Source organism: Mirounga angustirostris, unplaced genomic scaffold, assembly GCF_029215605.1.
Source record: "Mirounga angustirostris isolate CCGP_5_RB_7025 unplaced genomic scaffold, mMirAng1.0.hap1 SCAF_3, whole genome shotgun sequence".
NCBI classification, from domain to species: Eukaryota; Metazoa; Chordata; class Mammalia; order Carnivora; family Phocidae; genus Mirounga; species Mirounga angustirostris.
In genome coordinates this window covers 103,291,564-103,313,028 of record NW_026991711.1, presented here as the reverse complement: position 1 = coordinate 103,313,028, position 21,465 = coordinate 103,291,564, and the positions used below count along the sequence as shown (strand labels likewise).

Sequence of the window (21,465 nt, the reverse complement as noted above, 5' to 3'; positions counted from 1 at the left end):
GTCCATTCTAGCATAGCATTTTAGTAGAGCACGCCCGTTAGAATTTCTAGACTGATGCCTCAATGTCTGCTCCCCTGACAATTGAAGATACCTACCAGAGATCAGAATCTCTCAATATTACATGTTATCCACAGATCAAAATATTTGGTCATATCATAACTCCAGCTCCATCTAGCAGTTTCCACAATAGTTCAGCTCTGACCCATTATCTGTAATGCCAAGAATTCATCTCATCTTGAAATTGTAAAGAAATGGCCAAAATACAGATTAGACAGAGAATGCCCTCTAGGTTTCTCTTTCTACCCCTTAGACACTTTTATTGTATCTTTCTTATATCCTTTTAATCACACTTTTTTATAATTACAATACTCTACAGCTCTATTGCACTTTCAAAAATACAAGAGAGGTTTTCCTAGACGCCTTTGCCAAATGTGGAGAATCTATACAGTGGGTAACGATTTACAAAGTACCAACTCAGTTTTGTTTGGTTCATGCTCTCTTTGATGATCTGTAAGCCATGTGAGGTTACCTTAGACTCGAAGCCCCAATGTGAATTGTTGTTTTGCTTTGATAATGACAGTACTACCCACCCATGTGGTCTTCCAAGATGAGTTATACATTGGACTACCAAAGAATTACTGAAAGAAAGGACACCAAAATCCCAGTCCTGTCTGTTGCCCAACCCTCTGGCATCCCAACATTGTTAGTGCCTTTTCTATACTTCCTAGATACTCTTTCGTCCCCTTGAATGTAAGGAGATACTCAAAAAGAAATGCTGAGAAACAACAGAGAGGTGGGAATGCGCCTGAAGGACCTTGGAATAGACGAAAACTCTTTCTGTGAAGCAGAATGCCAGGAAAGAGCTTGCACTGTGTTAGGAATACCAACTGAACAGGGTTCTAGGGAAAGGCGTTTTTAAAATTACATTTTTGTATTTATGCAATCACCATGCAATACTTAAAGTTAGTAGGGAAAAGACAAGGGAAAGGCAAATATGCCATATATTCCACATACTCAAATTAAAGATTCCCACTGTAACTTGTTTGTGCTATACTTTATACACAGGAATTTAGGACAATATAACTCCTTCCTTTAAAAACAAGCAGTTTTCCCTTCTGGCCACCACACCATAATACAATTGTAACTCTGGCGTGCGGGATGGGCCCCACGGAGCCTGCAGCCTCCCCTTCCTCACAGCTCTGGGAGCTTCCTCCACGCACTGTGTGTGCTCTAAGAGTTTGCTTTGACTTTGCCTGTTTATAGAACTGAGGGAGGAAGAAACAGAGCAATTGTGAAGCTTGTTAAGAGGCAGTTCATATGATATTAAAGGTGACCTTGCCACTTCCAGTTCTATTTATTCTACTTCCTTCCAAACCGGAGTAAATCCTTCCTTTCAGGGCAAGAGCACCGCTCTGTGGATGTCGTCTGTGGGAACGGAGAAAAGTTCAAGCCCTCAGAGGTTATTCATTACCCAAGTCTGGAAATATAGTATTTCCCATTTGCTCACATGTTAGGTCTGTAAATCACTGCTACTTGGCAGAGGGAGCAGACCTTTGTCTGGTGAAAAGCAGTTTTTGTTGTTGTTTACTGATAAAAATAATCTATTCTAGTGAGGCTTACTTTTGTCACACAAAGGAGCTTTATAAGAAAAAAAAAGTAATGATCCCCCCCCAAAAAATTACAAATGCAGACATATACACATACATGGATTTATACATACATATATAGAATCCATACTATTTGGATTAGCATATACATATTAGCATATGTATGTGTGTGTTTGTGTGTTTCTTTTTTTTTTTTAATGTAAGAACTTCTTTTGTGAACTTGGCCACAGCACAACCTGCAAACACTAATCACCCAAGTACCTAACCCTGTCAGAGAGGTAACTACACTTTACAGTCTGGTATCAGTTGGCCAGGGTGGTGTTTTGTGTTGTAGTCTGTTGCATTCTTCAGGAAGTAAAGGCATTTCCTGAAGGTCCACAAAAGCCAGCAGGTGTATTGCTAAGTATAATAGGACATGTAGGTTATACCAGGTGGGGACAGAAAATGCCTTAGCAAGACTTAAGCTTGACTATTTTGAATAGTAGTTCAGCTGCTCAGCTTATTAACTTCCTCACTGATAGCATCGAGGCATTTTCATCATTAACATGAATGGCATTTATGCTGTCTATTGAATCTGGGAATGTATAAATCAATGTGCATCATTAAAACTCTTTCAAAGTCTTTTCTTCCCACTGAAAACATTTCATTTTTATTTTGCCTCTCAATTATCTGGTAATCTCCTCTCTTCATTTTTTTGACAAATGTGCTATTTTTAAGACCTACTGATTAAAACAGATGTTATTGGGATGGTCAAAGAACTGATAACTGATCAGAAGTGCTTACTTTCTTTTGCAAAGGTCTTCATCAGTTTTCCCTCTTGGTTAAAATTCTTATCTACCACTCTTCCAATAATTGCGGGGGAGGTAAATGTGGGGGATGATTGCAGTTCCGGTTCATCATCCTGGTCTCCCTGCTCAGACCACTCCTTCTAAGTCCTGGTCTTCACTACTCTCATCATCGTGCCTGAGATGGAAGGTTTCAGGCCCTGTGCCACACAAAAGGGAGGCACCAAAGAGTGTCTTTGGCACTTGTCAAGTTCATCCCATGTCTGTGGAGAATATTAGAATTTGGCTTCAAGTGCACTTCTGCATTATTCACCACTCATTCACTCATTCAACAACCAAACCCAACATGCTTTATAACTATGAGGAGATATAAATCTGAACAAGATTGGCCCCTGTCTTCAATTGGTCAAAATCTAATAGAGAAAATAAAATATATATGTATATATATTCAGATCATTCATATACAATACAGAGTGTGAGAAAGGCCATAGAAGATAACCAAGCAATAACAATAATTGCTACGAGGGTTCAAGAAGAGAATAAACCCTTCTGTCTGGGTGATGTAGTAGAACATCATTATCACATCATGTCGGGTGGCTTACAAAACTGGGTTTTGAAGAGGTGAGACCTCAGAGATTAAGGAAAGGCATTCAGACACTGGGAAAGGCATGAGCAATGGCCAGGAAGCAGAAAAAAAATGTAGAGAATCAGTTCAGGGCACAAAGAACAAGTGGTCCTATTTGGAGGATTACAGAATATCTGCAGAAGGGGTGATGAAGGAAAGGGGATTGACCTTGGGTAGAAGGGACTGACTTACCTAAACACTCTGGAAGATTTGTTACAGACCACAGTTTCTAGGTTTCCGGGTGAGTGGACTACTACTGTTCTTTCCGTAGACTAATACCTTTTTTTTTTTAAGATTTTATTTATTTATTTGACAGAGAGAGACACAGCGAGAGAGGGAACACAAGCAGGGGGAGTGGGAAAGGGAGAAGCAAACTCCCTGCTGAGCAGGGAGGCTGATGCGGGGCTCAAGCCCAGGACCCCACGATCACGATCTGAGCCCAAGGGAGATGCTTACCCACTGAGCCACCCAGGCGCCCCTACCCTAATACATTTTATATTTATTAATCTATTGTTGGGCATTTATTTCTTTACTGATTTTTCTCAATAATAACAAAGTACTGAGGAATATTTTTATATGTATTTGTATATACCCATACTATTGCCTTAGAATATATTCCTAGAAGAATTGATGAGCTATAGAATATGAATTGTTCTCCAGCTATGGTGAACCAAGGCAGAACCAAGAGCACTCTACAAGCAGGAGGAGGAGGCCCCAACATTTGGTAGTCATCTAAAATCTTTATCAATTTAATAGGCCCAAAACAGTTATTGTATTGCTATTCTAATTTTCATTTCTTTGACTACTAATGAGGTTAAACACTTTTATTAAATATTAGTGGCCATATAGTGACAATAAAATCCTTTAAATTGGATGTTGTTAGTAAGAAGTGAACTAAAAAGAATGCACCAGATTCATTTTCATTTTGCTTCCTGAAATGAGATTGTAAAACTATTGATCTTGAAACTACGTTGCCAGGAAAATAAGGGAGAGTGTCATGATTTTCCCATTGATTGCATCCACCCTCATCTTCTGTCTTCGTTTGACGGGGAACAGCTGGCCTTTGAAAATTGGCCATGCAGTAATGCATTGCACAAGAAGCCCAGTTCTACGCCTTATCTTAGGCTCTTTGAACCTTGACCTCTTTTTCTTCCAGCTCTTTGAAACCTCATTAAAATTTATTCTTCTCTGAAGGCATGTATCATATTTTGCTTCAAATAGGTACTTATCTTTCCCTTCTACTAGGTTATAAGTTTCCTTGAGAGCCAGTTATTTTGTCATATTCATGTTATTCTCCCACAATGCCTAAAATGCTGCCTCTGGTGTTTTTGAATGGAAATTAATGTAACAGTTCAAAAAGTATTTATTTCCTTTTCTTGAAAACAATTATCTTTTTATTGTCCTTGGGATCTCTTATTCTTGGGAAAAGTCCCCCACGTGAAAAGAAAACCTCAAAAGAAGTAACCAAATTAATAGCACAATGAATTAAATAATGTAATGAATACATAAGTAATATCTGAAGAGGATCTATTTTCTCATTTCTAGAAACTCTCCCCTTCATGGGCCAGCTGACACCGAAACATGAAATTATTTTGTATTCCAGTGGGTGTAAATAGGTACACATTTTTAAAGATCCTTACCTCTTGATTCCCAAATAAATCCAAATTTTTTATATATTTATGGAATGTTTATTTAAAACTCCAGATTGAAGTGGTTTCTAAACAGAATTCATGTTTCATTTCTCCCCTGGAAAGCTTCACCTCTGTTGAGCACAGGGTTTGTGAAATGGAACCTTAATAGCATACTTAGCAAACGAATAGTTGCCAGCTGACTAGCTATTGATTTAATGTTCTATCATTTCCATGGTTCAATCATGCCTACCACGGTGAATCAGTTGGAGCATCCTCAATGAACCAATAAATGAGCAATATCCCCCACCAAAGGGATATGTTTCTAGTGTGGCAAAGGCACACATAACTTACCACAAACAATGTCAGGCTCTAGTCCAGCACTGATTTACCTTGGATCATCTAGCCTTCTGTTTCCGGTAATGGTTTATTCTTCTAATTGGCACCTGCCACACACCAGCTTTTTGTTTAAATGTTTGGGTATGTGATCTATCTCTGCTTGAGGTCAGGGACCATTTCTTAGACACTCTGTCATTTTCTATTGCATATATTAAGTGGTCAATAAATATTTGTCAAGTGAGAATTATATGTTAACACAGAATAGGGCCAGAGTTTGCTATACGCCTGTGGTTCTCAATCCTGGATGCCCCTTAGAACTACCTGGGGATCTTTTTCAAAAATACCCAGACCCCATCCCTGAGCTGCAGATTTATTTGGCTCTAAGGTAGGGTCTGAGCATCCTACCCAGACCCTGTGTTTAAAAGGCTTCACAGGTAATTCTAATGGACAGTGAGGGCTGAGAGTCACGGCTATGAGCCATTGTGATATAAGAAGACAGGCAGGCAGATCAGCAAATGGCCTAAGTAGTACCATTTTGCTTTCCCTTAGAGCAGTTCTCAAAGCATGACCTTCAGATCAGCATCACCAGCAGCATCTAGCAAGTTGTCAGAAATGCAAATTCCCAGCCCCTCCTCAAACCTAGAGAATCAGAAACTCTGTGAGTGAGATCCAGCCCTTCAGATGAACCTGATGCCTATTGAAGCTTGGGAATCACCACAGTAAAGACATATGCTGAACTAGAAATGACAATGCTGTGAGTGTCTTAGAGAAAATGATTTCAAGTATATTCAACTCAAAATATATTTCAGGCTATGCTTCATGAAACAACTCTCTGGTCCATAGTTGTTCTCAGGCTTATCCTTTGGGCACCTAAAAGAAAGTAAATTTCAGCAATAAAAAATACTATTAAGACCAGACCCTGGAGAGGAGTACAGTCAACATTCCCTACACAGAAATACTGGGCCTGGAGGAGGGAGCAACCACATCTTATGAGCTCCTGCCCAATTGCTCTATGCTTTGTGGTGGCCCTTACTGCTTGGGCAAGAGGTCTGTTACTCAACTTTGGTTTCCACTCATTGTAAAATCAAAGGTGGCAGGAACTCCAAACCATGGGCCCAACTTTCTAACCAGGTTTGCCGAACTTCTTAAGAAGCCAGGATCAGAAGCAAGTGTTCCTTTGCTCCCCGACATGGGGGCATGTGAAGGTAGAATAAGAACACCCTCATCCTGTCTTCCAAAATGTGCTTCCCCAAGGGCTCCGCAGTGGATCTGACTCAGCTTTGGAGGGTGAGGGGCAAGAGAGTAGGTAGCAGTTGGTGGCGGCAAGAGGGAAGTAACAAAGGGAAACTTGGGGGTTGGTGGCAAGAGCAGAAGTGGTGACTGGCAGCACATGATGTGCTGAAGGATGATGCCGTGACTGTCACACTCCACCGTGACAGGCTCCTTGTCTGCGACAACTTTATCCAGGATCCATCAAAGGAACAGGCAGATTGGGACTGCTGGCTTAAAACTGAATAAAGTCAGGTTGGTAATGCAGACCTGTGAGCAGATTTCTCCAAGTGCAATCTCTGTGCTGCCTGCATTGAAACGACCAGGGCACTTGCTAAAGCTGCAGCTTTCTGGACCCCACCCTAAACCTACTGAGTCAGCATTTCTGAGGGCAGGAGGTCCAGAAATCTGCACATTAAACAAATCCCTCAGGTCCTTAAGATCTGACTTTCACAAAACCTCCCCAACACTGATTTGAAGGCTTAAGTTATTTAATGTTCAACACTGACTCTATGTCAGGAAAGGTGGGAGATACAGAAATAAGTCTTAAGATATAGTCCCTCACAAAGAGGAATTAACCACAACAATAGTAGTAATAGTAGTAGCAGTAACAGTGATAGATAAATACACATTAAATTGTAACAAGGTAGAATGAAGTAGGAAAAGTAACAAGGGAGGCCTGTGAGCATTCAAATGAGAAAGATTAATACTCAGGGTTCAGGAAAGGCATTGGGATGGAGGTGGCTTTTCAGAGGTTTTTTTAAATAACTTTTCCTTCCTAAAACAGGAACACATATATAGTATGTATTACTATATATAGTATATATAGTATGTGTAAAGGTGGTCTCTGTTACTTGTAGACATCTGAGACCATTCTTGGAGGAATGGGCAAGAGCAGGATTCCGGGTAGGGGGAGTCGCATAGGCAGGGCTGTGTATTGACCAGTATCTCTGCCTCCTCTGGAGTTTGCTCTTAGTAAGAATCCTCAAGGGCCCTGTAGTTAGGAAGCTGGGCTGCCTTTCAGACTAGCAGATGCTAAATTACATTTGCTGTGTCCAGTGATATTTTTTTATAATTTTTGTCTGGTTCCATAACATATATAAAATTGAAGTATCAAATAATTAGACAAATAATGATAAAACAGGGGCACCTGGGTGGCTCAGTCGTTAAGCGTCTGCCTTTGGCTCAGGTCATGATCTCAGGGTCCTGGGATCGAGCCCCGCATTGGGCTCCCTGCTCCGCGGGAAGCCTGCTTCTCCCTCTCCCACTCCCCCTGCTTGTGTTCCCTCTCTCTGTCTCTCTCTCTGTCAAATAAATAAAATAAAATAAAATAAATAATGATAAAACATAGTGCTGCTTTAAGGGAAAGAGTATCCAGAAAATAAGGTAGAAGGATTGAGGGATGGCTAGATGGCTAGATATGTGATAAATAAGCTCAGTGAAATGGTAACTGTAGAATCTAGGTAATGGTGTTCCCTGCGAAAATTCTTCCAACTTTGCTGTGTATTTGAAATTTTTCCTACTAAAATTAGTGGGGAGGGGTCTGCTTCCATAGGTCATATGACCTTGAGCCAATTTCTACTTGACTTGTCTGGGCTTCACTGTGCTCAGCTACCAAGGGCGTCGAACTAGTCAATCTCCAAGTTCCCTTCTGGTTCCCAAATTCTCTCATTCCCTCTTCCTTTCTGACAGGGAACCCAAGGGTTACTACCAAACAGAGGCGGTCGCCTAACCTACCATGACTTAGCTCAGCTAATAAAGGTAGTTAATCTTCCTCCATACCATGGCAGGGATGACCTAAGTCGGACCCAGACAGAGTTACACTGCCGTCTGTGGTTCTAGAGCAGGTGCCATGCAAGTCAGACCTTGAAATTTGTTTTGAAACCGACCACCTGTTACTGCGATTGTGTGGCTGTTTTCCTGGCTTATGGGATTTTACTCCAGCTGTTGTTCTCAGGCGAGAGTTTATTTCCTCTAGGAATCACCCAGTCCACTTGCCCTAAACTTAGCATTTGTGTGTAGGGATCTTCCGGAGACTGATTCAACTACGCAGCACTGAATAGTCAGCCAAAAAGATCTGAAGTCACCCACAGACTTCAGTAACAGATTTTTTTAAGAGGGAGAAGTAAGAATCCTCTTTCAAGTGTTTTGTTACAGATAATCATCTCTTTGAATTTTGCTTCAGGGAGAAGGAGCGAGAGGATCAGATTTATGGTTGCTCCTGGGTTGGTTTTCCTTCTGCTAACACAGCATTGTGCTGAGTCAGCACTGCCCTGCCATTGGTTGTTCGGCTGAAAATTCTCGCGCCTGTACAATTTTGTTGCAACTTAAAACTTGTCAGGCAAAGATTCAGTTTTTCTCTGATAGTTTGAAGGGAATGTTACAATTTTGGAACTGGAATGGACTTCAGTGATTCACTAGTACAGCCCTTCAACTTAGAACCGAGGCAAGAGCAGCTCAGTGACATTATTACAGAGACTCGCTCAAGGTCATAAACCTTGTTAAGGACTGAGCAAGAAATCTATTTATATTGCAGAATGTACTTGTATAAAGGGAAAATAGCAAAAAGAAGTTTAAAAAGCTGTGCCTATAAATATTAGGTTAATTTTCTTTAAAAAAAAAAAAAAGCCATGATCTTTTAGCTCCCTATTGATACCTAACAAACCACCACAAAACAATTTATTATTAGAGAACAATTTATTATTATTTGTTATTTTTATTTTATACATTTTTATATTTTATATAATTTGTTATATAAAATAATATATTTTATATTATTTGTTATTATTATTATTAGAGAACAGTTTTTTATTATTTGTCATGATTCTGTGAGAGAGAATAGTATCTGGCTCCTCTAGGCAGTTCACACCTAGGATAGTTCATGCAGGTGCAATCAGATGGTGGCTGGGGCTGGACATCTAAGAAGGCTTTTTTATTCACCTATCTGGTACCTGAGCTGGTATGGCTGGCAAAGCTGGGAGCTGGTCAAAAGTCTCTTTCTCTCCATGTGGACAAGGTGGACTTCTCACAACATGGTGGTCCCAGGGAATCAGATCTCTTACATGGCAGCTGGCTTTCCCCAGAACAAGCATTTCAGTGGACATCGTGAGGCTTCTTATGACCCAACTTCTGCTGCAGTCTGTTGCCTACACAAAATAAGCCTAGGTACGTGGGAGGAGAACTATAAAAGGGCATGAATACCAGGAGGCAGGGCTCATTAGGGACCATTTTTGGAGACTACCTACTATACAAGATATCACCACTACTCTTTAAAGATAAGATGTTTTAATATTTTGCAAACAGAGTACAAAGTCATTTTAAAACCTATGGCTTCTGCTAGAGTAACACTAGGGGCCACGTGAGATGGATGGAGGGACATGGAGTTTGGAGTTAGAAAAGCCTGAATTAAACTAAGCACTATCACTTACGAACTGTGAGACCTCAAGCAAGCAATTTAATTACTTCAAGTCTAAGTTTCAACATGCATATAATTAGAATAATAGTTACTTCAAGTATTATTGGTAAAAATCAGATAGATAATGGGCGTCAAGCTCTTCACACCTAAGAGTTGCTCAATACTTATCAGTTCCTCTTACCCCCAAACATCTCTGGAATCCAGAAATCTAGCCAGGTATTCACTGAATGCATGTTTGAGGGTGTCTGATGGAGCCGATTCTACATTAGGAGGTGGGGATTCGAACATTAATAAGACACGTTCCTTTCCTTTAAGGAGTTCGTGCTCTGTTGAGGGAGAAAAAAAGCATAAACATACATGCAACCTCGTGAGCGGGATAGTCTAATGAAGGCAGACTAGATGTTAGATTGGCAGCACAAAGGAGGGAATGGTCCACGCTATAGAGGAGTCCGCAGGGAAGGCTTCACAGAGAAGAGAGTACTGAGCAGTATCATGAAAAACAGGTAGGAGTGTGCCATCCCCGGGATGTGGGGAAAGAAAACTCAATGAAGCTGCTGCCAGGTACAAAGGCACAGAAGCACAAAACCTCATTAAGTAGTGAACGCAGCTCAGCAGCACTGAAGCAAGGAACAGCGGGACATGAAGTCAGGTAGAAGCATAACCAAGGGGCTGAAGCAAGGGATGAGGAAGGCCTGAGGTGGCACTATATAGTGGAGATGAAGAGGAAGAGAGGGATTAGAGAGAGACCTAGGGAGTAAAATGAAAGGAGTGCTTGGCTATCCAGAGGGAGGAAGGAAGGAATCCAGAGACCATGCCTAGATTTCTGGCCAGGATGATGCAGTGGGTGGTATAGTTATTAGCTTATTGAGTGTATCCAGGAGGAATAATGCATGGGGTAGTAATGAATTTGGTTTGGGACACACTTAAGATATCTGCAGGGCTTTCAGAAGAGAGCTGTTTCACGGAATTCAGTTGAATTTATGAGTCTGGAGTTTGTAGGAGTTGCTTGGGCAGGAGAGAGAGACTGGGATTTACCTGACAAATTGGAGAAGTCCTTGTAAAAGTTAATCTTTTCCAGGCTAGCCAGGTAAATAAATGATGTCTGAGGTTGTAATGATTGCTTAAACAGCCATAGCTTTTAGCTTGAAAGACTTTTTTTTTCTAAAATTTTCTTCTTAACTAGAAGACGTAAGCAAAGGAAAATAAGTACAGCAGTGGTAAAGTACTATAGGAGTATGCCAAACAGGTGAAGTATCTTACAACAATTCTCACAGTAGGAAAAAAATTTTTCTTAATTCTTGCATCGTTAACTAGCAATACCTACCAAACCTTAAGTGATGGTCCATTTAGTTAATTCCATAAGAATCACAACTAACTCGTATTACCAAAACAGCCCCTTGTCACGGAGTTTGTTTCTCCCTCACTTATAAGAGCAGCAAATAGAGTCAGGGTCTAATAAAAGTGATGGAATTACTGAGACTTTGCTTTAACTATTTTCACTAAAGGTCAGTATCATTTGTGCTTACTCTTCTCAAGACCCCATAAAAGCAGAGCATTAGCAACAAGGGGCTATGAGTTCTAATTCTCATGCCTCTATTCTCTAGCATGATTGGTTCTCAAACTTTTGGGAGCTTTCGAATCTCCTAGAAAGCTTATTTCTTTTTTGAATCCAGATTTTGGAGCCCCAACCTCACTTATTCTCATTCAGTAGGTCTGGGATAGAGCCCAGGTATCCACAATTTTAGCAAGTATCCCAGGTGATTTTTTTTTTTAAAGATTCTATTTATTTATTTGACAGATAGAGACATAGCGAGAGAGGGAACACAAGCAAGGGGAGTGGGAGAGGGAGAAGCAGGCTTCCCGCTGAGCAGGGAACCCGATGCGGGGCTCGATCCCAGGACCCTGGGATCATGACCTGAGCCGAAGGCAGACGCTTAACGACTGAGGCACCCAGGCGCCCCTCCCAGGTGATTCTGATCAAACTATATGACCACAGGCAAACTGAATAATTTCTTAGGGCTCAGTATCCTCATCTGTAAAATGAGAATGACACATGCCTTGCCTACTTTTCAGGGCTTTTCTGAAGTCCGGATCTCCAGTGATATATGTGAAAGCGCTTTGAACACTATGGGTTCTCTACACAGGTAAGATGTCGATACTGTCTGGGGCAAGGCATCAACCACCTAAAGGCCTTGTTAAGACACAGGTTGCTAGACTTAAAAATTTAAGGTAATTGTTAAATTTCTGAATCAGAGTTCGTCAGTATGTCTAGGGTAGTGCCCAAGAATTTGCCTTTCTACCAAGTTCCCAGTGGATGCTGATGCTTCTGATCTACAGACCAGGCTTTATGAACCACTTATGTGGGACTCAAAAAGCATGGGTCTCAGGCCAATTCACTGAAAGCTGCTGAGTTGGTTCTGAGGGTTCCTGATCTTACCATATAATTCTCTGGGCATAGGTTTTCACTGTTCATGATCCCCAAAACTTTATTCATTAATCCAAAAAATATTTTCTGAGCACCTTCAATGTACCAGGCATTGCTTTTGGCACTGAAAATACAACCCTCAACAAAACAGACCCAAAAATGAATTAATAAAATGATATCAGATAACAAGTGCCATAAAAAATATGAAACAGAGTAATGAGATAGATCATGGCGGGGCCGGGGGTGGTTCTTCATATAGAGTGGTCAGGGAAGTCTCCTCTAAGGAAGTAACATCTAAGCTGACACCTTAATGACATAAAGGAGTTTGCCATACTAAGAGGGGATGAGAGCACCCTAGGCAGAAGGAATGGGGAATGCAAAAGCTCAGAGGCTGGACTTAGTGAATGAGCAGTAGGATGTTATGGGATAAGACTGGAGAAGTGGGCAGGGCCAGAGAATGTAGGATCCTGCAAGCTTTGGTGGTATAGATTATGAGTCAGGTCTATAGTAGGGAACAGACCAGCCCTTCCCAAATTTTAATGTGCATGCAAATCACCAAGGATTCCCTTAAATGCAGACTCTGACTCAGTAGGCACAGGGCAGGGATTGACAATCTGAATTTCTTTCTTTTTTTTTTAAGATTATTTATTTATTTATTTGAGAGAGAGAATGAGATAGAGAGAGAGAGCATGAGAGGGGAGGAGGGTCAGAGGGAGAAGCAGACTCCCCGCTGAGCAGGGAGCCCGACATGGGACTCGATCCTTGGACTCCAGGATCATGACCTGAGCCGAAGGCAGTCGCCTAACCAACTGAGCCACCCAGGCGCCAGACAGTCTGAATTTCTGCTAAGCTAGGTGCTGCTGCTGGGAACCAGACCACACCTTGAATAGCAAGGGCACAGAAGAAAACGTTAGGAAGTAACTAGGTTCTGTCATCCCCCAATCAGGGAAAAGTGGTATTTTCCCTGAAGTGTGGATAAAAGTTAAAGGGAATGGTGAAAGATGGGGACTGGGGAAAAATCAGATGTTGGGGAATTTCAGACACTAAGAATTATTATTCAGGAGGAACTATGGTGTTCCTTCTAGGATACAGGTAAAAAGACTAAGACATTGTCACCAAAATAAAGAATGTGAATAAAAAAAATTCTCTTGGTAGTTTATTTAGAAGCAGCTAGAATAGATTTCCAGAGTGAGTTTGTCTGCTCATGGTTTAGTGCTGCTGCCTCTTCCTTGGCCCCACCAGCCCTGCTTTCCCCCTGCTTGCAAAAGTAGTGACTGTTTCCACAACCTCTTTAACCTCCTATGGCTCCCTGTGGCTACTGCCCACAGCCGGAGCCCAAAACTGCCCACCCCTCCCTCTCTTTTGCATTCTCTCCAGCCCTGCTAACCAATGCTGCTGGCCCTTCTCCCTCCATCCCCCAGGTAAGGGCCATGGCCTTGGTTGGAGAGAGAGGAGAAACAGAGGACTAACAAGGGCAGGGAGAAGAGGGTAGAAGCCCATCTCCTCCACAGCACAGCCTTGAAAATACAGCCAGAATCTGCCTCCCCTCTTCCCTGCCCCTCCCCTCTCTGGGGACGAGGGATGGGAACAGAGTAGTTTTATGTTATAGGCCATATGGCTTTTTCTTTTAAGGAATAATCTTCCTAGAATGCATCCAGAAGCACGACAGTCCAAAAAAACATTAAAATCGGATGCCTTCTTGCATAAACTTCTATACTGCACGCTAGCTCCCTTGTTTGTTATCATTAGCACGTGTTTCCCCCAAATTTCCTGTTTTTTAGATGATTTGTGAATTGGAAATTTTGTCCGTGGAAGGAAAGCCACATTATTGAAGCTGTAAACAATAGAATGACTATGGCTTTAATCCTTTGAATAAGACTTTGTTTCCCATTGACTGAAAACTTCCTAAAGGAAGGAAAGCTAGGAACATTCAGGAAGGATTTGTATTTTATTTTACAGCAGCTTTGTGAAGGGGGAAAATCATTTGAAAACCTTAGATTCCCTTTCCTGGTTGATGGACATCAGAACGCACAGCCGTGCTGGGCTCTGGCTGCAGACCGTGGCTCCCCGCCCACCAAAGACTTCCTGACCCCAGTGCCAGCTTTGTTTTGTTATTGTCACACTGACACCAACAGACGTTCATCCTGTGCCAGAGTTTCGTATATTCCTAGGACAGGCTAGGGACAGGTGCACCTACTGTTTGTCTCAATTTATTTACATGGACCAAAAATGTTTCCCTAATATAGTCCATACATCTCATATTGTATACTCCATAATTCACAAATTATCTGTTCATTGAAGAGATGTAAGCATAACAACTGCAAAATTAGTCATCATCCACTGAACTTTTAAATTACTTTAAATCCCCTCCCCCAAGAGCTATATTTTCATTTGCTTGATACACCAACAATCATTTTCTTTAAAAATGAAGTGGGATTAATTAGCCGAATCATCCTTACAATTTGGGGGAGTGGATCTGTGGAAAAGAGAGGTTGGCCTTAAATCCCAAAATGCTGATGTGGCCACTCCTGCTTTGTGCAAATTCTGTGCGGGAGGCATAAATTATTGAGCCCAGTACACAGGCTGTTAGGCTTCATTGCAGAAGCCAAAAGGGCCTCCTGGACAGCTGCCCCTTCAGAGATTCTAAGTGATATCATCCTCATTTATTAATCCCCACTGAATGAAGAATACCACACGCGCCCATGGCCATCAGCCCTTAGGGCTCTGCCTCAGGTATGTGTCTGGGGACATAATTCAGATATTCATCATCCTGAGAATTATATCTCAGGTAGCAAATCCCAATTATAGGTCTCCTCCATAAGTGACTTCCCAGAGACAGAAGGTACAGCTGAGGTTAGGCTTTGGTCTTTGTGAGATGTAATTAGAGAAGGCAACGCCTCTTCATCCACAGAGTCCTGTCTTTATGGCATCTACCTGTGCCAGTGGGAACAGCCAGCATCCCACTCTGTTAGAGACACACTGGGAGAAAGAGACTGGGCCTTGGTTGGAAGACAGGATCCATTTCCAGTGTTTTCCACAATTGTTCCTGCTTTGTCTTAAGTCAGGGAAGGCCTCCAAGTTACTTTCAATAGAAGATTTAAAAGGCTGTTTCTATATTAGAGTTTTTTTAGTCTTTTGTCCAAACATGGACCCTTTTTTTTTTTTTTAAAGATTTTATTTATTTATTTGACAGAGAAAGACACAGTGAGAGAGGGAACACAAGCAGGGGGAGTGGGAGAAGGAGAAGCAGGCTTCCCGCTGAGCAGGGAGCCCGATGCGGAGCTCGATCCCAGGACCCTGGGATCATGACCTGAGCCGAAGGCAGGTGCTTAACGACTGAGCCACCCAGGTGCCCCTAAACATGGACCCTTTTGACAGTCTGTTGATGATTATGAATCATTTCTTCCCCCCAAAAATGCACATGCATGTACACACACAAAATGTAGCACACCATTATCAAGGGGTCATGGACTCCTGGAGACCAGTAAACCTCAGATTAAGAACATGCGATCAAGACTTAGATATCTTTTAAAACTAGAGAAGTCAGTTTTATACCACATACCTCCAGAGCATTTAGGGGATGAAAGTAGAAGGGAAGGGCCTAAAAGGTAGTACTTTTCTAAAACAGATCGTGGCAGTTGCCTCTTCCCTGAGCAGCCATTATGTAGGAGAGCCTGAAACACCAGCTTACACTCTAAGACTGAATGGTATCTTGTGGTTATAGAGATGTCGAATATATACAGTCTATGTAATAATAGGTACCCTGATGGTTGCTGGGTCAAGCTATAGGAGGCCAAGAGCTCTGCCCATAGTACTTATTTATTCCTGACAACAGCCACTCAAGGTAAATATCACTGACCTGTTCTACAGCTAAGGGACATTGAGGCGGAAAGGAGAAAGCGACTTTCCCAAAATCACACAGCGATTAAGCAGCAAAAATGGGGCCCTGACCCCAAAACTGTCTGTCTCCAGAGGCCATGCTCTGAATATAGCATGAGAACGCAGACCTATTGAATTTCATAATTAGCTTTTTTATTTCCCTTAGAGTTCTTGAGGCAGTTATCAGGCAGGATAGGAAGCAGACGGACTTTAAGACTACTTGACGCAAAACCCCATGCCCTTGCAGTGACAGCTCTAGCAGCTACCTAGAAGAGACCAGAAGGCAGCAGTGCAGCTGGACAGGGGCACTGAGAGCCGGTCTTAAGGCTGCAACTGCTGAACAAGCACAGAGGCTTTCCTCCACTCTAAGTCTAACAGGCACGGCTTTGGCTGCCTCCGGCCCCTGTTAGTAGAAGCTGCAGTCCTTCCTTCCCTTCAGTCTGATAGGTGCCGAGAGGCTTTGTGCCGAGTTCCCGCCTGGTGCTTGTGGTCTGGAGGATGAGTAAAGAGCTCTGCCCCAGACCGGCACTCCTCTTCTGCTCCCTCCCCTAGGTCGCTGCCTGCCTGTCACTCTGCTGCCCTCTGTGGAGGAGTGGGGATGAGGAACCTGTGGTTCTCTCCTATCCTCAACTGCGAATGTACAAACAGTCAAGCATTCAGACTTTTTGAACGTTAGGCTTTTCTAAACATAAGTGGTAGCTTGGGACGCAGTCCAGAATCTACTATACATGAATGAAGCAATCAAAGCCTTAAAGGACTTTCTTAGCCAAAGTAAGAGGATCAAGTAACATAAGTCAAAGAAACTTCACTTACTTCAGTCACTTTAGGATTAACCGGATGAACTGGAGGCAGTTCATCGTAGTGGCTAAGTGTGTGGCTCTGGAACCTAAGGCTTGGGTTCTGATGGTGAGTCCACCACTTGCTGTTGGACTTCGTACAAGTTACTTCATCTCTCTGTGCCTTGGTTTTCTTATCTGTAAAATGGAGATAATAGTACTGAGCTCAAAAGTTGTTCTAAAGATTAGATATATTAATAACTATATTATAGTTAAAACTGCCTGGCACATCATAAGCATTCAAAAAGCGTTCATGAGTATTAGTATGGTTATCATTTGGCCATTTCCACTGAAGCATGAGCTATTTTGTCCATAGAGCTAAAAGGAGATTGTGAAGACCCAGAAAGTAAGTTATACCTACTTCCTTGCAGAGGTCTGAGGGTGGTGAGGTAAGCTAGTAAACTTGGCACAAGGCCTCAAAAACAAGATTAGTGGAGGGGCATCTGGGTGGCACAGTCAGTTAAGTGTCTGACTCTTGGTTTCAGCTCAGGTCATGATCTCAGGTTCATCAGATGAAGCCCCATGTCAGGCTCTGTGCTCAGCAGGGAGTCTGCTGGAGATTCTTTCTCCCTCTCCTTCTGCCCCTCCCACTAGTGCATTCTCTCTCTCTCTTTTAAATACATAAATGAATAAATCTTTCAAAAAAAAAAAAGAGATTAATGGAGTCCCAGTGGTCCAGGTAGGCATTGCTGCATTACAAATTATCTCAAAACATAGTGGCTTAAAAGAGAAGCAATTTCTTATGTCCTATGTCTCTATAGGTTGATCAGGCAGTTCTAGTTTATAGAGTGTTGGTTAGGGTCCTGAGTTGTCTAGAATAACCAAAATGGCCTGATTCACATCCCAGCTGGAAACTCAGCTGGGATTGTTGGCCAAAGTCTTTGGTTTTCCTTGATGAGATCTGTTCACATGGTTTCTAGGGCTCCCTCCCAGTATGGCAGCTGGTTCCAAAAAAGAACATTCCAAGACATTAAGGCAGAAGGTACAGATTTCTTAAGGCCCAGGCTTGGAGTTTAGACAGCATCATTTGTGATGCATCCTATTGGTCAAAATAGGTCATTGACCAGTCTAGATTCAAAGGGAGTGACAATAGGAGCACCTGGTTGGCTCTGTCAGTTAAGTGTCTGACTCTTGATCTCAGTTCAGGTCTTGATCTCAGAGTCATGAGTTCAAACCCCGCACTGAGCTCCACACTGGGCGTAGAGCCTACTTTAAAAAACAAACAAACAAAAAAACAAAGGGAGTGACTATAAACTCTACTTCTTGATCAGGGAATAGCTAGCACATTGCAAAAGAACATATGGGATGGGAGATATTGTTGCAGCTATCTTTAGAAACATGATCTACCACAACCCAGGGAATAGTCAGAAACTAGATTTTCTTAACAGTGTTTGGATTGAGTGACTCAATGAGGAAGCCGGTCTGAGCTTGGATCACCAACTTACCTACTAAAATGAAGAAGTAAATGGAATTAAATGTTTTAATTTAGCATAACTTGTTTATATATGACTTACATAGGGTCATTCTTCAGAATATAGAAAACAGTTCCTTTGGCTTAAAGTCATATTCGGAAGCATAAATGAGAATAAAGGACATAGGTTGGAGAAAATAATTTTCAATAAAGAGCATTTTTAAAGTAAAAGCTCTTCCTTAAAGAAATGGTAGATGGTAAAACCACATGCTCCCTGAATAGAGACATAGGTGAGCTTATAGTGAAAAACTGAAAGGTAGTATGTTGAAGTGAACAAAGTGGAAGACAACAAAGAGCATCTGAATAATAAATAGGAAAAGTCAGACAAGAGGTCCACAAGAGTCCTATAATTGCCATTACTGAAATTTTTATTTTTCCCCACCTCCTGGCTCATATACAGTTCTTTTAAAAGTGTGGTGTACTTTACACTTACTTTGTATTTTACATTTCAATTTATTGGGGGAGGGGGTCTAAAAGTATAGAACTTCTGGACATGGCTATAGTAAGGCATGGAATTGTAAAATAAGATTGGAGATAATCTAACCAAATGAATTATTATTTACCCTGACTGTCCAGTGCCTCATGATTGTAGAAAGTCTGGTCTCTGAGATAAGTTAGAAATGGATAATGTTAGAAATACAGTAACAGAAAGATTTTGGTAGATATTTCAATGCTGGGGAGAAAAGAAAGCAGTAAGAAAGGACATCAAGGTTTGGGGCCTGGATGATGAATGAATGGTTATGGTTCCTGGAGTGATTAAGAAGCTAAGTAGAGGGGAAAGTGAATTGCATACTGCAGGGGAAAACAAGTTTGTGACTTAAAGAATATTTTAGAGTAGCAGCTAGCCAGTAGTTTTCTAAACATATTGATATCCCTGGCTTACTTCTATATGGGAGAGGGACCCCACTCATTCTCCTTAGATGAGACTATGACTTTTTATTATTCATTTTACTGTTTGTCATTTACTGAGTTGTTTCTACCCAGTGTGTTTACAGCTCACATAAAGTACTGAAGACAATCAAATATACACAAACAAGGCTGGAAAATGCAACTCCCCCAGTGAAAATGGCATTAGTATCCAGTAGCAGCTGCACACTGTAAAACAACTGGAATCACTTCGGAAAGAAGGCAAATAAAAAACGAGGGAAATGAGTATACATATGCCTCGATGGAAAACTTATTTTTTAATAGGAGGTGGTTCTAAATGGGCCATCGGGAAAAGAGGGTAAGTTGTCTAGATGAGAAACTAGATAATCCATCGAGAATGGAATGCAGAGAAGAAAAAGGTAAAGTTCTCATGGGAACAGGATATAAAATGGGGCCTTCGTAGAAAATGAAGAGCAACATAACAATGTGTGCTGTGTATTATTTGCATAAACTACAAAGAACTTGGCACCGTCTGCATCTTCCACATCACAATCATAAACGAGGAAGTAAGAAAAAAAGGGTTTTAAGCAGCCCAAGTAGGGGCTGGAGTATTCAACTTTATTTAAGAGAGTCTCCAGGACCTCACTCTACAAATACTTTCAATAAACTCAGCTACTATCTCTTTTTCCAAACCCAACCATTTAAAATGAGATTCAGACTCAACATTTACATGTTATCTTCTACAGTCATAGTTCACACTTGTTGAGCATTAACTATGCACCAAGCACTGTTCTAAATTCCATATGGATCAACTCATTTATCACCAGTGCAACCTAACAGGTAAGGACTAGGATTATCCTCACTTTACAGATGAGGAGATTGGAACACAAAGACATTTGTAAAAGTACCCAAAATCACACAGCTGCTAAGTGGTAGAGTTGGGATATGAACCCAAGCTAGTCAAGTTCCTCCATCCTTTAACAACTAGGCCAGCCTTTCTTAAACTTAAGTGTTAAATCCAAGTAATGTAAAGGGCTTTTTTTTTTTTTAAAGTAGGCTCCACACCCAACGCAGGGCTTGAATTCACAACCCTGAGATCAAGAGTCCCATGCTCCACCAACTGAGCCAACCAGGTGCCCCTAAAGGACTTTTAAAAACACAGGACGCTGAGCTCCACCCTCACAGTTTCTGATTCAGTATGTCTGGGGTGGGGCCAGAGACGTTATATTTCTTTTTTTTTTTTTTTAAGATTTTATTTATTTATTTGAGACAGAGAGAATGAGAGAGACAGAGAGCACATGAGAGGGGGGAGGGTCAGAGGGAGAAGCAGGCTCCCCGCCGAGCAGGGAGCCCGATGCGGGACTCGATCCAGGGACTCCAGGATCATGACCTGAGCTGAAGGCAGTCGCTTAACCAACTGAGCCACCCAGGCGCCCTTTTTTTTTTAAAGATTTTATTTATAGAGACGTTATATTTCTAAAAAGTTCCCTGATAATGTTAGTTTGCTAGAGCTGCCATAACAAAGTACAACAGACTGGGTGGCTTAAGTTACAGAAATTTATTTTCTCACGGTTCTGGAACCTTAAAGTCTGAGATCAAGGTATAGGCGGAGTTGGTTTCTTTTGAGGCCTCTCTCCTTGGTTTATAGATGGCTGTCTTCTCCCTGTATCTGCACATGGTCATCCTTCTGTGTGTGTCTGGGTACTAATTTCTTCCTCCAGGGACACCAGTCATAATGGATTAGGGCTCATGCTATCGGCCTTATTTTATTACCTCTTATAAAACCTATCTCCAAGTACAATCACATTCTGAAGTACCTGAAGTTAGGGCTTCAACATATGAATGGAGGAGAAGCAGGGAACCAGGCGATGCTGATGTTGATGCTGTTGGTCCAGGTTCCACAACTGCAGAACGACTGAACCAGGCAATACTACATGCCATGGCCTGTCCTGGGTGGTTTTATGTATGTTTTCTCGCTTCAGTTATTATATCATTTAATCCTCACACGAGAAAAATAGCATTATTCTTATTGTCTCAAGAAAATCGAGAATCAGAGATGTTAAATAACTTTCCTCAAATCATACAGCTGCTGTAGCCGACACTGTTGGCTGTACTGTTGTAACTACTGGCACCATTTTCTACTCACAACACTTCTGACACTAAATGTATGGATTCTCCACACTAAGTAATTCTCTAATTCCATACAGACACCAACAGGGTGTCCTGCAATTAATTCAATTCTGACACTACCTGGCATTGGCGAAGACCCCAAAAGTTAAGGGCTCAGTCCCACAAGACTGCCCCACTTCAGACGCCAGC

At 41.7% G+C, this 21,465-nt stretch overlaps 1 long non-coding RNA gene across 1 annotated transcript in view; it reads right to left on the bottom strand.

Annotated features, from left to right (window-relative positions):
• The window catches only part of LOC129045635 (uncharacterized), a 153,154-nt gene that overhangs the window by 117,390 nt on the left and 14,299 nt on the right, over window positions 1–21,465 (bottom strand). Inside the window, exon 2 of the long non-coding RNA XR_008505630.2 lies at window positions 16,786–16,946. This is a non-coding gene — a long non-coding RNA (uncharacterized LOC129045635). The remainder of the gene's footprint in view (window positions 1–16,785; window positions 16,947–21,465) is intronic.